The sequence below is a fragment of the Filicampus tigris genome, chromosome 13 (assembly GCF_054856515.1).
Source record: "Filicampus tigris isolate MCC_2025a chromosome 13, RoL_Ftig_1.0, whole genome shotgun sequence".
Classification (NCBI taxonomy): Eukaryota; Metazoa; Chordata; class Actinopteri; order Syngnathiformes; family Syngnathidae; genus Filicampus; species Filicampus tigris.
Genome location: NC_141229.1, coordinates 6334437 through 6352153, shown reverse-complemented (window position 1 = coordinate 6352153; position 17717 = coordinate 6334437). Strand labels below are relative to the sequence as shown.

Below are 17717 nucleotides of genomic sequence, written 5' to 3'. Positions count from 1 at the left end.
ATCCTGTAGGTTTTAAGATGTTTTGATGATTGATTCAAATGATCAGCTCATCAGTAAGCTCTGCAGGAGCCTGATAACAATCCTGATAATTTCGATCAGTTTTTAAAATCCGATTCATCAAATAATTGACAAAATAATTGACAAAAAGCTCGGCAAATATACCTGTACTAGTTTGTCCCTTGAAAAAGGTCCAATAATCATCCCATATACCCTGATACTCAGTGTCCCCACTTTTGAGAGTGAGATATTCAATAAAATATAACCCCGCGGTCTCCCTGATCTCAGTTATAGCCTGCGGAAGCAAGGGACAACTGCACTGAACAACTTTGTTGAATGGCTGCGGCATGGCACTTTTCATTGAAGATACGGGCTTGTTTACGTAGATGGAAGCCTCAGAGACTTGGATGGTGCTGACGTTTACCATAGAATGGCATCAACGTCTTACGTGACAGATTGCCATAACAACGAGCATGGCCAATGTGCTGCAGAGGCTTAAAATAAGATATGACAGCCTCCACATCAGAGGACTATCTGGGGTTTTTCCCAAAACCACACCATGAAACTCCCTGTTGTTCAAAGTTCCGATGCGAAATGCAGGCAGCGGCTTGAAGTCGACGGAGTGAAGTGGTGAGGAGGTCAGGGCCGCTGCACTTACTAAGCCGACTCACGTTCATGTGGCAGCAAAGTTCACGTCCCGTCCAGCCCTGCAATTATCTTGATATTTCCTTAACCTTGACCAAGAGCTTTGGTGGCCAACCCATATATGTGTGTGTGAGTCTGTGGACTGCAAGTATTGGAGACCGACTTTTTACAGCTTAATGGTGGATTTTGTGGATGGGTCAGTATGGGTCGGGACAGTTTGTGAATTTCTGCTATGGAAATCTCTTGTAAACCGAAAAATGGTAAAGTTGGATGTCTATTTCTGCCATCTTAAGGTACTGCCTATGCAAGTACCCCATATGGGCAAGCCTGTGAATGATCTAACTGATCCATACCATTTCATTGTCAAGGGATTGAATTGATCTTAACTGGACTGTTTTGGTTGTCTTAGAAGATGTTTCGTCTCTCATCCGAGCAGGCTTTATCAGTTCACCCAAGGCTATTTAGGACTGGTCAATATGGACAAATCCTAGACTCCAGTTTGCATGTGTTCCAATGCTCAAAGGTTCAATTATGTTCCCAAGTTTAGCAAAGTTACTCTAAGTGTCAAGGAGGATACCAGCCCTGACATTCTTTCGGAAAAGGGGTATAGAGACTTTCTGCACCTGAAGGTGCTCCTACATTACTGAACTGTACCTGTTAGAGAGCTTAAGAGGAGCATGTACATTCCCGAGTAGTAATGGTCCACTTTCAAACGTACCACTGCAAGAGTTTTGAGGTTACTACCCCACACTACAGGAAACAGATGCAGAAGAAGTCCTTATATGTTGTCTACTACAGTGTACCCCTTAGGGACGATTTTAGTTATTACCTGTTCCAGAGCTATAAAAATAAATAAATAAATGAATAAATAAAGGTGCTTCTATATGCAGCGAAGTCCAATGTAAGGCTACCACCACAGTATGTTGGAGGGTACAACCACACTTTAAGAAAAAGGTACACAGTCACAGTAAGTTAATTTCTGTTGTCTTCAACAATGCAACTCATAGGGAAAAGTACTCTGGTTTGTACCTGTTCCAGATCACAAAAGAACCATATATATTTGAAAACAGTAAATGTGTAAATGTTTTTCTAGGGTACTACCCGTCAATACTGTAGTATGAACAGTAACAATATTAAATCAATAAATCAAACTTTATTTGTGCAGTGCCTTTCCAATATCACCATGCAACTCAAAGTGCTTCAGACTGTTAAAAATCAAACCATGAAAAAAGGGTACGGTTGAAGAACATACCTGACCTTTAAGGAGTTGTCTATGCTACTGTACCAGATAGAGACAATCATTTATCTCCTATTTTAGAGCTAGAGGGACGATTTATCGTAAATGTTCCATTTGTAGGGTACCGCCGCAGAATGTTTGAGGCTACAATCCAACACTACCAGAAACAAGGGAACAGTATGAGCCCATAGCTACCGTACAACCAGTTGCCCCATAGAGACATTTTTTTTAAACGGTGCTTTGTACATTTTCAAAAGGTTAGCTAAGTAGTTTCAGAATACTAGCCCCAGTGACAAAGCATTGTACCCCTAAAGGCTGAACTTTTTGTTCCATTCCCTTGATAGGAGCTGAGGATATTGAGGCCTAATGGGAACAATATGGCTGGTAATGAGAGACATGATGGAGGAGTTGACATGGATTACCAGCATTCCTCTTGATGGGTTTTATGGAAGAGGGAGTGGGAAAAAAGAGAAAAGAATAGAGCTCCCTGGTTTATTTGATTTGAGGGGTTGTGGTCGTCCAGATGCAGGTTTCATCAGGGCTAAATATTTCCACCCTGCGAAAGAAAAGAGCCAGAAAGCAAACACAAGCCAGATTGTGGACGATTGTGGGTATTTGTTTACATGATGGTCTTTGTGTGTGCGTGCGTGTGTGTGCATGTGCGTGTGTGTGCACATGTGTGTGTGTGTGGTATCCCTTGTAAATAAATACCAATCCTAGCCACGTTGCATGTCATAGCAGGTGCTTCTGGAACAATTGTGCAACACTACAATTAAAGATTTATTTTTTTACATGGCGGCAAAAAAAAGTCAATGCAGATCAATGCGCTTGCTAAACACTAACCACTTTTACGACACAGCTGTTTGAGAAGGGAATTTAGCAAGATTTAATGCTACTATTTTGCAAAGATGGCACTTCCACTGTCAAGTGTTTAGGGCTGGTTTGGACATCTATTACCAACTTTTCCTGAAATATTTCACAGGGAAAGGCTCAAAAAAGGAAAATGTGCGGTTTTTCATACCGTTTAATGTGTGAATCAATAAAAAGCCACAAAAAGTCCAACGTTGCCAAAAAAATGGCATTGTTGAGCCAAAACCTCTGAGGTTGTAGAATTTGTAATTCAACTAAATTCTGGTCTAAAATACACTTCTGACTGCAGCATTGTGTGCCCAGCTAGCAAGCTGAATCAATAGACAGCTCGCTAAATTCCTACCGTACTTTTGTAAGAATTAGCAAGATAGTGCTCGGGTTAAGTTGAGATCACGTATGCCAAGTTTTGGCACGTTATTTCATTGTCAAAACCAGATTCCGTTTTGGTAAATATCTGCAACTCTAGCTACTGTTAGCTAATAGCATGTATAGCTATCTAGCAACCACAATAATAAAGGGAAGAAAGCTAGAAAAAAGTGAACCAGTCAACCAGCACAACCCTCATTATCGTATTGCCTGCCGTTTTGGAGACCAAGGATTTCAAGACCCACAGAATATTCTGTTCTACGATTATATCTACACCAGATATATCAAATGAAAGACAATACTCTCTTCTGTCACCAGGGGGAAAAAAATCATTCTACCTTTTTCCATTCTTTAGTAATCAGCAGTATAACATATAATTCAGCCACTTCTCCCAAAAATTGGAGAAGAGATCTTATTGTGTAAAGGAACTTATCAAGCAGAACAGTGACTTTGACGCTGATATTCTTCGCTTTCGTGACACCTCAAACATCTGAAGAGGGTTTTCCTTCACAACATTTAGGAATGGCTTCTAACCTAACCCTAAGCCCTAAACCAAATCCTTAAAACTCTAGGCCTAACCCGAAACCCTAAGCCTAGCCCAGTTCGAGAGAATGTTGCATCTGTAGCCTTGCGGGAATACCACCTGCATATTTATGATTAGGGAGTGCCTTGAGAATGACTATTTATAAACTTCAGTAAATACTTTGATACTCAGTAAAACCCTTGTCGTAATAGCTGCCATGTTTTCCCAAGCTCATCACCTTCGTCGTTTATCCTGCCCTTTTCTTCCATTGCCCCCCTCTCTCCTTCCTTGTTCTTCCTGCCCCACGGAGGCCGAGCCAGAGCACCTGCAAATGCTCACTTTGAAAGATGTTGCGGGCTCAAGAATGTGTGCCGTAAACACACGAGAGTTCTATTTATAATAAATCAGGTTTATGGGCCTCTGATGGAGGTGATATCAGTGAAATTTATGCCGGGAGACCTCGCCGTCCCGAGTGGAACAGCTGCGAGATAGCACTACAAAACGACCTCCTCCCCCCTCCCCCCATCACCACCACCAACACACACACGCAGTCCCGCTGACCACCCCCCCAATCTTCCCATCCTCTATCCCATGGGTTTTGTCAATTAAACATAACTACCACCTATGCCCCTAGATGGGATTTTTTTTTCCCGGCTAATATTCGTCCTGGTCCTGTCAGAGCTGAGGCACAGTGCCCCGTATGCGGTGCATGTGGTGTCTGGACGGGTACAGACTGAAACAGAGTGTGAGCAGGGTGGATGTAGTAGATGGCAGTGTGTCTGTGGTTGTTTGTGTGCGTAGCCGTGTGTGCATTTAGTACATCCAGCAAACCTGTCAACCCCGGGCTGTGCTGAATCTTACAAAAGTTGTCATTAGTCCCTACATTTTTGTATATAATCGTACACGGTATCTATATATAATCTTACACTGTATTTATTGCTTAGCGGGAGAGATGGGGGAAATAGAACGGATATTTCTATATCGTCGGTGTCACGTGAAAAACACTTATCTTCATTTTTTTTCATTTTCTTATTTTTACCTGACGTTACAGAAATCGCATTAAAGTGAACATTTAAAAAGTTTCCAAAATTGGAGATAAGTGTTTTTCACAGGACAGCGACGATATAGAAATATCCGTTCTATAGAATCTTACACAGTGTTTATCGCTCAACTGGGGGGTTGCTGGGGGGGTGCGAGGGGTTTGGCGGGGGGAACTTTGCTCGTGAAAGTCGGCCGAAGTTTGCAGTCGGAATCGCTAACGGACGCTCCGGATTAGAGCCGAAATGGTCAAGACGAGATCGGTCTAGCAAAAAATGAATTTTTAATTTATTTTTTTTCCCGTACAAAAATTGTTATACAGCGTACACAATTTGAAATGACCAAAAAACGTATAAAATACGGGGAAAACGTACAAGTTGACAGGTATGATCCAGAGTATCTTTGACTTGATCACCTGGTTGTCACCACCGATGTTTTTTGATACTGATCTTATGGCAAGATAATAATTTTCCCCGAGAACTAGAGCGGGCTAACTCTATTTTAATCATTTTGCAAGAGAGTGAGTTAAAGTTATAAGAATCCAATAACATTAGAGAGATTTATATTTGGATTCAAATGGCAGCGATGATTACTTCTGCATACTTGTTTTTACAGAAATTGTGTTTTTTCTCAGATTGTAGTTCATTCCAAGCATACATTAAGTCTATCAACACATCATAAAATATGATAAATAGCATTCACTTGTACTAACATATAGATAGATATACATGATACCCAATATAAAGCACGGCTTGCTATTACTTACTATGTTCTGATTCATCTATCCTTCTCGGAACGTCACGCAGTAGGTGAAGCCTGGTTTCCTGGGTCCAGCCATGTTGGAAATGAGAGTTGGCCCAGGAGTTGCGCTGATAGTAGCTTCTTCCCTTCAATTTTCTGGCTTTAAAAGCAACAATAAAAACGAAATAGTGAAAATACAACAAATACTTGTTTTGGTATATTTGACAAAACCACAGCAGTGCACACAAGAAAAACTTTAAGTATTGATCTCATCACACTAGTATAAATCAATATAAATCGGAAAGTTATCGATATCGTCGATATTTGGCTCACCCACCAGAAGCGTCCAAAAACCAGACATTCTTGGTAAGTCACATTAGCGACTTTCCCAATGGTTTCCTCTCACTTTATGGTATACGGACACAGAGCCGAATTTAGGCGATGATGTCACGGACGTGTATACATTGTACGGTTTCACCTTACAACCCCCCCTCCCCCCACCCCACCTCTCCTAAACCCCACTGTCCCTGCCCCCGATTCCCGTCATTCTATGATGAAAGGTGACCACCCGCTGTTATTTGGTTTTCAGCAGATGCAGCCAATATTAACAACGGCTGCTCGCGCTGCGCTCTTCCTCCCGAGCAGCTAAAAGCACCGCAGAGTCAAGCATAATGGAGCCCCGAAAATAACGCGCGTAAACAGCGAAATGGCTGCCGGCTGATGTCATGCTTGTTCTGTGGATGAAGTGAAGCAGCTTCTGTACATGTTTGTTGTCCTTTTGTTCAGCCGTCTCCATCTGAACTATCAGCTGAGAATTCAGTTGGATTTCCTAAGAAAGTTCAGGATGGTTATCAGGCTCCTGCAGAGCTTGCTGGTGATCTGATTATTTGCATCAGGTGTGTTGGAGGAGGGAACCATCTAAAACATAACGGATAATGGCCCTCGAGGAACGAAGTTTGACACCTGTGCCCTAAACCTAAACTTAGCTGCTAACCATAATCCTAAACCATGAGTGTGAGAGAAGAGCCAAGGAAAGTATACACTTCCTGTCCTCCTATGCACTGCTTCCAAATTTTTTTACGCCCCATTACATATCGTCAGGTTTAGTTGCGTACACCCAGGTTTACTAAGGCCGACTAGATTTCTCATATGCACTGTGAATGCAGTCGCAAATTTTTGGACAATTTAAACATGTCGGCGGGCATCCATGGCAGTCACATCCTGTCAAGTTTACCCATGCCGTACCACTGCTTTGTTTCATGACCATTCATTTTGTGCACGGTGGCTTCAAACGGGGCAAACAACAAAGTGTAAAGGTAGTTTAATGGATATTAACCCTGGCTGCTAACCATAATCCGAACCTATTAACCTAACCATTACCCCAACCATAATGCCAAATTCTATACCTGCACCTTGGCCTGTAAACCTGATCCTAATCCATAAATCCAACAAATCCTAACCACGCAACATATTCCCTAAACCAATTCCTTAATCCTAACCTGTAACCACTAAAGATAATCAATAGACCTAACTCTAAACTCAGCTAACCCCAAACTACAAACCATAACCACTAATCCTAACCTGCAACCACAAAACCTAACCTTCACCTTTAAACTTAAAGATAACTTTTTTTCCCCAGCTATTCCCATACTGGGAAATTTTACAGATTACAGATACAGAATACTTTAAAATGTGGACCTCACTCATCCCATTCTAAAAAATAGAAAAGTTCTATTCAAGCGACGTTCCTGGGAGTGCTTAGAGAAGCTTTGGACCACCACGTATGGCCTGACCTCCGGAAATGTGCTTGTTGTTTTATTGTTGGAGGAATCCATACATGCGCATATACTGTACCCTATTTGACAATTACTAAACACAGCTGCTCCCAAAGACATATGGAAATGAGGGTAAACCACTGGGTTGCCCTAGTTTCCCTGTTATTCTCCACGCCGATTCCCCTGCTGACCATGAGGCTCCCTGAGGGTGGGGCACAAGGTACTTGAGGGGAAACAGGCAGAGCAAGGAAACACGTTTTGGCAGCCGACCCAATGCCAACCGACGGCATGTTTGAGCGGTCGCCATGGCGAAGCCGAAGGGTCTCGCGGGTCCTCCTCGGGATGGAAGATGTTGATTACCCCAGGAAAAAAAATCATAATCAGTAAAAAAAAAAAAAAAAAAAAACGTTTGTGTTCACCCAGATATAAATCAAACATTCCCTACAGAAACAATGAAAAGTGATCCAAAACACAACAATAAAATGATGTGTTTGTTTAGCTAAAAAAAAACCACACACATTTATCCCATGATTTTTTACTTGGGCGGGTGTACAACATCCAACGTGTTACCACAACCAATTAAGTAATTGTCTCCAAGAATGATGAAGAAACACCGGATCCTGAATAAACACACTAACGATCACTTCGGCTTATATTCTACACGCCGTTTGTCGGAAAGGAATAACCATTGTTAGTAGTACCATTTGCTCCGCTTAACCCGGCCAGAACCCGCCAGAGTCTTTGCTTGTGAGCAGGAAAACACTCAATCAGCCTTAAAGCCCTTTTTTCGGAATTGTTTGCTTATTTATTCGTTTCGCTGTTAGCGGAAAATTTGTGTCATGTCACAAAATGGATCCCCCAAGGGCCGCACTGGCAAGCAGGGGGAAATGTGGCTCCAGTTAGCCAGATCTGTTTCCATTTCCCCCCCACCCAAAAAAAAAAAGGCCATCTGCCCCAGATTTTGCATAGTGGATGGATTTGGTAGCACAGGTAACTCAGTACTTTTGCGAGCTTCCCATAAGTTGGCCGAGATCTGCAATCGAAACCGGCTAAGCTATACGGTTCTCTTTTTCCCTGTTAATTATTGTTAGATAACGCCACAAAAATGTAGTCTTGGTGTCTGAATTGCTCAGTAGCTACCGAGCCTAACTTTCTTCTTAGTATTTCGTTCTGTTGTTGAGCTAATATTAGTCTGATTCTATCTCAAAGGTGGATAGGTTATAAAATTCAAAGAGCAAAACAAGAGCAAGGACTCTGACATGTACCTTGCTGCTTCGCCACTTGTAAAAATAAGCAAATTATTACTTTCTGATTAGCCATTTCATTGTTTTTGACTCAGTAAAACAGATATTGAATAAACCTCTGTGCTAAGTCTGCTTATCTTTGTGCTAAGAAGATAAGCCTCTGTGCCAACTTTGCTAGCCAGTGTACTAACATGGCAAACCTGTGTACTAACTTTACGACTCTACGAGCCTTTGTACTAACAGGACAAGCTTCCATAATTCTCTAACCTCCCTGCTAGCCTCCATGTTAACATTTCCAACCTCTGTGATATCTCAATTAGCCTCTGTGCTGACTGTATTCAGCTCTATTATAACTTTAGTAGCCCCGCCTCCATTTTAAGTTTGCTTGCCTTTGTGCCAACTTTTCTAGCCTGCGTGCTGACTCTGCTTGACCTCAGCTAGTGGCCAACGTCAGCTACTCCTCTCCTAACATGGCACCCTAAACGCAACGTACAGACAGAGCAAGAAAATACAAAGATAAATGCATTTTTCAAACAACAGTTTTAGTCATGTTCTACAGAATAAAATTGTAAGTTGGTAAGTTTGTGAATGGCGATCCGGTGACGATTCACTGTATTGAACTTGGGGTAATTAGTGTAAGCGACATTAATTTTAGGGCGCAAAAGGTTAAGGGGTGGGCTGTGATAACATTTCAGCAGGTGTGCAAACTTGAAATTCAGTATAACGATGGGCCTGTGAACTTCGCAGCTTTGCCAGGTTACTCTGACCGTGGCTTCGACGCCAACCGTTCCAGCTAAGCAAATTACGTGCCACTCGCCCTCAGGTTCTTCCCTTCAAAGTGCTTCATCTTTAATGATTCAGTCCAGGGTGGAACCCGGAGGCGGCAACTGCTTAAGCATTTTTCCATGCGTAAAGCAGGGCGACGCGTCAGAGCAGCCACCGATCCTTAAAACTTGGGTGACAGCATTCCTGGATCTCTGAGGGGTGAGCTAATCAGGCGTCCACTGCCAAAATCCCAGGAAACGGCCCGCGGGGAGTGAAATCCCAGAATGCGCCTTGCAAGTATTACGTCAGGAGTGAGTCATTGCTTTTACAACTTGTTGTCTTTATAGTTTATTTCTGGTGAGGAAAAGGAGATTGTACCGAGCAGACGCACGGAATATAGTAGACAGGTCTGATGAGCTTTTTTATTTTATGCCAAGCTTTTCCGGATTGCATACAGTTGTTTAGGTACTTGGCAAGCCTCTGTGCTAACATGGTGAGGCTATGTGCTAATGTTGATAGCCTCTGTTTAACTTTATTAGATTCTGTGCTAACATGGCGAGGATGCCTGCTAACTTCGCTGGCCAGCATGCTAACTTCACACTAGCCTCTGTGCTCACGTGCTGCAAATTAACTTTACTAGCCTCCAGAGCTGGGCATTTCATCCCAGGGATGGAACAGTCAGACGGAGGATGAGAAATCTTTTAAAAAGGACGGACTAAGCAAAGCCAGGGGTAGGTTTTTGTTCTTCCATGTAATCGTCCCTAACCAGGCCAAGTCTCGGCTGACGTGTTGTGTTGGGTTCTGTCAAAAAGAAAGACTGCCTTGCTAAGCCTGCACAACACTGGAGTGCTCTTTTTCATGTGCGTAGTATTGTTCTTACAGGCATATTCTGCCCTCTAGTGGACGCCCATTTCACTGACAAGGGAAAAACAAACACTGGAAGCTATGACCCGGAAGGGGAAGATGTTTGTTCTCCTCCTAAAATAATATTGTCTTATTTTGCAAGAATTTTTTTTTTTATTGCAAAATAATGCAATAAAAAGTGAAAACGTGCAACAAAACCCAATAGTATTGTGTTATTACGCAATCTTAAATATTCTCGTGATGTCCCCTTGGCTTGCTCTAATCCGCGTCATCTCCATCATCATCAACTTCATCATCACATCAGGGGCGGACCGACGGAATGTAAGGACTGAATCGCTTTAAAAGGACGAGGACGGACGGGGTCGGAGGACGATAATTTTTATGAATAACTTACGGAGGGACCAGGACGGAAGGGTACTCAGGTCGCGGATGGAAGACGGACTGGCAAAAAAGGGTTAAGTGCCCAGCTCTGCTAGCCTCTATACTAACAAGGCGAACCTATATGCTAACTTTGCAAGAGTGCGTGCTAACATGGCAAGCCTGTGTCCTAACTTTCCAAACTCTGCGCACTAACTTGACTAACCTCAATGCTAACATGCCAAACGTATGTGCTAGCTTTGATAGCTAATTTTATCAGTGCCTGTGCTAACATGGAGAAGCTGCTGCATGCTAACTTTACCGGCCTCCGTTCTAACAAAGCAAGTGTCCGTGTTGATTTTGCTAGCCGGTTTGCTAACATGGCGACCCCCTGTGGTATTAACCTCCATGCTAAATTCGCTTGCCTCCATGTTATCTTCACTTGCCTCCAAGCTAATATGGAAAGCCTCTCTGCTAACTTCAAAAGTTATAGGCCGTCACCAGGCATTTTAGTTTAGTCTCCTTTCAAACACACTCCCCCTCCTCACTCCCCCTTTGCCCACACAAGGGATGTTAGCATATTCTAACTGCTTGGAATTCCTGGCCCGCCGTCCCGCGAGCGCACACTGCGTTTTAAAACTTGTTGGGCCCTTTCAAGTTTTTATTTGAAAGTATGTAATTGCATTCTTGGCGGAATAACGGGTCTCTGGAGTGATTTACTCACCGTATTAAATGTCACGGTTGAAAAAATACAGTACTGTCGTCACTTGGAGAGTGTTTAAGAGTGGCGTTGATAATCCACTGAAATGCCGCAACAGCTCCAGGGGGGCTATAGAAATGTTATACACGGGTGGTGTGTTCAGAATTATAATCGATGTTCTGACTTCCGTGTTAAAATGTTGCGTTGATGTATCACTTTGCAGTTGATGACTTACTGAGTCATGGCTTTTGAATGTCTTTGCATTACAGGGTTATTTAAGGTTGTCAAGTGGCCCCATGATTCAGCCATCTATCCAGTTTGTCTATTTTCTTTGTGTACGCCAACTTCCACCCACATCTAAAACAATGCATGCTCGGTTAATTGAAGACCTGACATTGTCGATAGATGTGAGTGTGAAAGCTTGTTTGTATATATGTGCCGCGCAACTGAGTAGTCGTCGCTGACCAACAAATACTGTGGAAGGGGTCAAGCCAGTGCTCCACTCCGGTACAACGTCTCGACCTCCTGGCTGGGGCTTAATGGAACACGACATCCAGCCAACAAGCAACCTGGTGTCACTCTAGTTACCCCAGCTGGTGTTTTTGGTTTTGTTTTTTTCAATGCAAAAGTACCACTGGGTGTCTTGAAGGGCACAACATGAATCTCTATTATTATCATCAAAGAAAAACAGACCTGGATCTATTATTAATATCAACAAAAACAAACATTGGCGTTTGAGAAAAAAAGGTAAGTCCCCCATTTACTCCTTTCCTCATTCTCTTATTGTGAGTGCCTTTGGAGAGGGTTACTGTTTTGATATTTTCAGGGGTTAAAGTGGATTTAAGTAGAGCTATCCAAATAAATTTTGATGACGACTGAGAGCAATTTTATGACATTAAAAGTGACGTACGTTCAGAGATTTAGACTGTGGTAATTGTAGTAATTGTCTCCAGTTCTTCTGCTGATGTCAACGCAAGACATAGGCTGGGGGGTATTATTTTGCAGATGAAAAAGGGTGTTCCAAAATTTGTCACTTATTTACTGATTTCTCCAAAACAATTTTATATTATTGAAAATGCAATCTTCTTTCGTTTTCCTAATCAAAATATAAACACAGAGTTGTTTTTAGTGAAAAATGGGCCATCTCGGCCACAGTCCCTTTCAAAGATTCAAGCAAGCAAGACCTCAGGACTGGAGGCAAAGAACGAGGGCATTCGGTCGCCAAAATGTTACGCTCAAAAATGCACAGACAACAACTACTCCTGCGTGCTAATGAGAATTTTATTCCTCATAGAAGTTGTTTGATACAACACTCACCAACAACATAACCCTCATGTTGCTCTACGGGACTGAAAGCCACATTTGTTGCTTTTTGACACTGACCACATGGTCTGTCAAAATTTGTCTTAAGGTGAAACCGGACCGTGGTGCAAAAAACGGTTGGGGACCGCTGTGCTGAAAAAAATTCAATACCGTCATTGAGCAATCGACTTCGACTCGAATTTCATCACATTAAAGACGACTACTAAGAAGATGTTGGTCGTTCAACACCTATTCCCTTCCTTTTTTCTTGACTGACATTCCTAAATATTTTTCTAGAATTTTTTGGGCAGAAATTATGGGGCAAAAATGACTGGAAACATGCCGTGATGTTAGCTAAGAGGATGTCACTCGTTAGCAACAATCGTAATAGCGTCCAAAAAGAGACAATATGGTATCTGTTTGGAGGGTGGTGGTCTAGCAACCCCCTTCCCACTCCCAACTCTCTCCAATGAAGGCATTATCTTCAAGTGGCAATCCGCATGGTGATAAAAAAGCTTTTTAATCCATTGACAAAGTATCCCCCACTGCCAAAGTCTCACCCTTCGGCCCACTCAGGCTGCGCCTGGACAGTGTTGAAACCGGAGGAAGACCTAAAAAAGGATCCTCACAAAACTACCATCCCTCCGCCCACTCACTTGACCAGTGCCTGCTGATAATATCTGGCAGGGGGCAGGTTCACAGCAGCATAAGAAACACATGGAAAGACATTAAAGCAACATCACTCTCTTGGCAAAGTCGTAGCCGCCGAGTGCCGGTGACACTCGCTCCTTATAATGGGTCCCACGGTCATTATCTCAGTTTATTCTTAATTATTTTGTTCAATGAATGGCACAAGTTAGCGGTTACATATTTTTTTCTTCTTACATTATGAATTAGTGGGCCCAATTTTCGCTGGTCTAAAATTCAGAAATTACAAATATTTTTTCCAGATTTTTATAGATTATATCACAAATTTAATGACAGCATTACAATTCATGACAGCAGTGGGAGCCCGTGAGCAAAAAAATGTTATTCCTTACTGTTGCTTTAAAAACAGAAACCTCAAGCTTGAGCATAAATATTCTTTGTGGCTAGAAGGTTGCCGTGTTTATCCAAACTGGGAAATGCGCTTACAAGAGATGGTCCGGAAAAGGTTTTAAAGTATCTTGTGGTCTGCTCGCTCTGGGAGGGAGAGGCGAAGGAGGGGAGTACGAACCGTGAGTTTCAACACAGCTTTTCCCCTGGAAAGCACATCCATTCCTCTCCATTTTGCCTCTGTTTACTTCCAGCCTCATGAGTTTACATGCCAATTCCATTACAGGGATTAAAATAGTTTGTCCGATCCGTCCGTAAACTTTTTTTTTTTTTTAATCCCTTCCAGAGCACGATTTACACGTCGCAGAGGATGGATTACAGGACAACTTGTAGAAACGCGAGCTGTGTTGAGGGGCAAGGTGGGGTGGGGGGTTTGATCAAAAATGGTGTTTATCACATCTTTCCAATGCACCTTTGATTAAGAGGTACGCTACAGGTAAGTCGCCCTGAGAGAGCATTTGTGACAGTCAGGTGGAGGTGAAGTCACCCGATTCAAAGCAACACCTGAACTGGAATCCTAGAAACCTGAAAACTGTTCTGGGTCATAAACAGCAAGGGTATTCATGAGGCGTATTTGTATATGAGGCGCCCAGGCGGGTATGATGCACCGGTCTCTTCCTGGATCATTTTTTTCTTTTGTCAAAGTTCATTTTCCAGGCAAGTTCACTTTTTTTTCCGGCAGGTGTATTTCATTTCTACTTTATCCGCTTCATTACAGCACGCCGTTAAAATATACAATATCCCATGTAGTATAGTGCATATCTATATTAATCTTGCATCTTATTGTATAACTTTTGTTTTTATCAGAATGTAAGACATGAGTCTATCACCAGTATCCTGTTTGATGAGGGCAGGCTGCAGCAGTTCCCAGTGCGACATGCCAGCATTTACTTATCAGGTCATAACAAATAGCTCCATCGCTTTTATGTGACGTCTTATCGGTGCCGCTCCGAAAGTTGTCTCGATGCTTGTCTTTGACGCTTCTGCGGTGATGTCACATCTGATTCCTCCCATAAAGCATCGGCGGCGCCCTCTGCTTTGTGTTACAATAACAAGGGTTGATTACGTCTCATTGTTTGCTCGTACATGTCAGCGATGTGTTAAATTGCCTTCTCTTCAGTCAAAACATTTCGTCCCGAACGTTTATAACATCTCTAATTTCTTGACATTGGTCAAAAGCGAGTGTTGGATTCTTTCACAATTTTCATCTGCTTTTAATTCCGCATTCAATATGAAATCATGCAGGGAGCGTGACGAAAGACGAAACGGAGGCGGGCGGGGGAGGCGGGGGGTGGCGCAGGGGGTTAGGGGAATCTGAAAGCGAGGGCAGTGGACTCTGAGGCCTGTCGGGGTGCTGTAATTTCCCCAAGTCGTGACTTGACAGTGAAAAACGAAAATGAGGTGTGGACCGCTAAAAATAAGCATGGAAGAACATAGTTTGGGCAAAAAAAAATCCAACTGGGATAATCTTTGCCATGCGGCGTCATGCAGAAGGCATGTGTCCTAAGGTGAAGTGCCCTGAAACACACAAAGAACATCCGCTAAGTGTATAGCATGCCAATTATGACAAAGGTGCTTACACTCTTTACCAAAGTAAGAAATACTATGGTAAAAGTATAAGCACTGATTCAACTCATTTACTTAGGTAAACGTAAAAAGTGCAGCAGACAAGTCTTGCTTTAGCAAAACAAAATGAAAATGAAATGAATGATAAACAATAAATTTGCTTCAAGCTGTTTATTGCACGCCCAGTTCAAGTTTACTGTCAAAGTCAACATACACCAAAAACAATCACAACCTATGTATTTAAAACAGCTGCATATGGAAAGGCAGCACTACCTCAATGCTAATGCTAATTAGCATTCATGTTACATTGCTTTTACCCTTTAAGCAACGAATTGAAACCAACTGGTTAAGCGGCAACATGTACACAGGCAATATAACAGTACCCAGTCATAAATTCTTTATGCTCTGCATAGAACAACTAATATTAGTTCTGCACTGATCAGCTCAGAAGAGTTGAAATGTTATGAATACCCGTTCTAGGCAGGACTTGCCGCCCGCTGTCCTATGATTGGCTACTGCCAAGAGGCAAGGACTGATTTATGTTAACGCTTCAATGATCCGTGTACGTTATACTGCCTCCAGGTGGGCACACCAGAAGGAGTAGAATTTATTTGATGCAGTCTGATAAAACCTGTTGAATTATTTTTCATTGCGCAATGTGCATTTATTTAGTTATGTAATAGTGAAATAAGGACTACGTACAACTGCATGTTTTATGCAGTGCAATATTGTGGAGTGTTATTTTTCATTTCAACTTTTTTTTTGTTTTCATTTTGGGAAAGGCTTGAACACATTCATTGCCTTTCCATTCATTTCAATGGGGAAAGATGATTCCAGTGTTTTCAAATACGTGTGGCCACAGAACGCTAAACTCAAATCTCAAGGCATCTCAAGGTATTTAAAGTATCTACTTCATACATTAACAAAGTATCTGTACTTTGCTTCTTCACACCACTGCCAATTATCTGCATGGCACAAGGGTTCAGCCCAAAGGCTAAAGGGGGGGGGGGAAAAAATCCCACCTGTCAGGTTGACTGAGATGCAAAATGATTCAATGAAAATGAATAACGACATGAAAGTAGGCCAGAGGGTACTGCTCATACTGTTTTCATCCAGCGCTTCCAAGCCTTAATGGCTCGTCCGTCAACATGGTCCTGCTCAGGAGTGCTTATTCAAACCCGACAAGTGCAGCCAACAGCTGTAAATAATCTGCAACTTTCACACATCATCCTTCTGTTGTGATAGTTTGGCACATGTTCGCCTCGCATTGGGAATGGGGAAAGTATCTTTCTCTGGCCGGCCATGTCTTGTAAATCAGCGAGCATTGAGACTTTACGCGGACATTTGGGCAACGAAGGGAGAATGCGCTCGTAAAAAAGAACGGATGGACGGACAGCTTGTCGGACGGACAAGTCAAATGACTGCATCATAAAAAGTGAAGGTGGTGCTTTCATTTCAGCAGAATGATGAAACACTTCAGGGAAATGGATGAACAGACGAATGGTTGGAAGGGTGGGTGACTGACAGATGACTTTCACAGATGGACAGTTCTTTGGATGGATGAATGGATGGATGGGTGAATAGATGGATGACGGATGGACTGAAATTGTTGAATGGGTGAATAGATGACAGGCGGTTGAATATACAAATAAATTGATGGACGGATAGACAGATTGGAACATGGACAGAAAGACTAATAGTTGGATAGCCGGACGCACTGTAATATTGTTGAATCGACCGCTGGATGAACAGATTGCTGGATGACAAATAAGTGGATGAAAGGATTCTGTGATGGATGAACAACGGGTTCTTGGATGGATAGACGGTAAGACAACTGGACAGCTCATTGGATTTTTTAATGGATGAATCAATGGATGAATGCCGGAAAGGTGGATGGTAGATTGTTTGATGGACAAATGGTTGGACGGATTGCTGGGTGGATGAATTGTTGGATGATTGGTGAATGGATGCGAAGGACCGATAAATTTTTGACTGGGTGAATAGATGCGCAGACTACTGGATGGACACATGAATGGATGGACTGACAGATGAATCAACAGATTATTGGATGCATAGATGGGCGGATGTACCTATTGTTGAAGTGACAGATGGATTGGATGACATGCTGTATGAGTGCATGGATGAATGGATGAAATGACACTCTGATGGAGAGGTTGTTCAATGAAAGCGGACTTGGATTGATGATGGATGGATGAGTGACAGATGGACGGATGAACGATTGAATGATTGGTGAGTGGATAGAAGAACAAAAATGGTTGCATGGGATAATAGATGGCCAATAAAATATTCACAAAAACATGAGTGGTGTGCTCACTTTTGTGACACTGGATTTAGTTGATCATTACACATCAAATTAAAAACGAGATGTTTTGGAGCATTAATATCATCATCATAGAACTTGTGCACTTATTGAGGAGGGGGTGTTGTGGGTGGGTGGGGGTCTTCAAGGTGTTTGAGACAGATGAGGGAGGAGGTGGGGGTAGCGTACGGCGGAGGGAGGGCGCATGGAAGAAGAGGGAGGACGAGGAGGAGGTGAGGTGGGCAGGAAGGTTGAAATTGGGCGGATACATAAAAAGTGCACGGGGCTTCGGATGCTGGCTCATTCCGGACA

At 42.6% G+C, this 17717-nt stretch overlaps 1 long non-coding RNA gene across 2 annotated transcripts in view; it reads right to left on the bottom strand.

Moving 5' to 3' along the window:
• The window catches only part of LOC147137375 (uncharacterized), a 63029-nt gene that overhangs the window by 18281 nt on the left and 27031 nt on the right, over positions 1 to 17717 (bottom strand). Inside the window, exon 5 of one of the 2 annotated variants that reach the window (XR_015089356.1) lies at positions 5443 to 5577. This is a non-coding gene — a long non-coding RNA (uncharacterized LOC147137375). Of the gene's footprint in view, positions 1 to 5442; positions 5578 to 13871; positions 15038 to 17717 lie in introns of those variants that run through there. The other variant, XR_015089357.1, reaches the window with a different exon arrangement.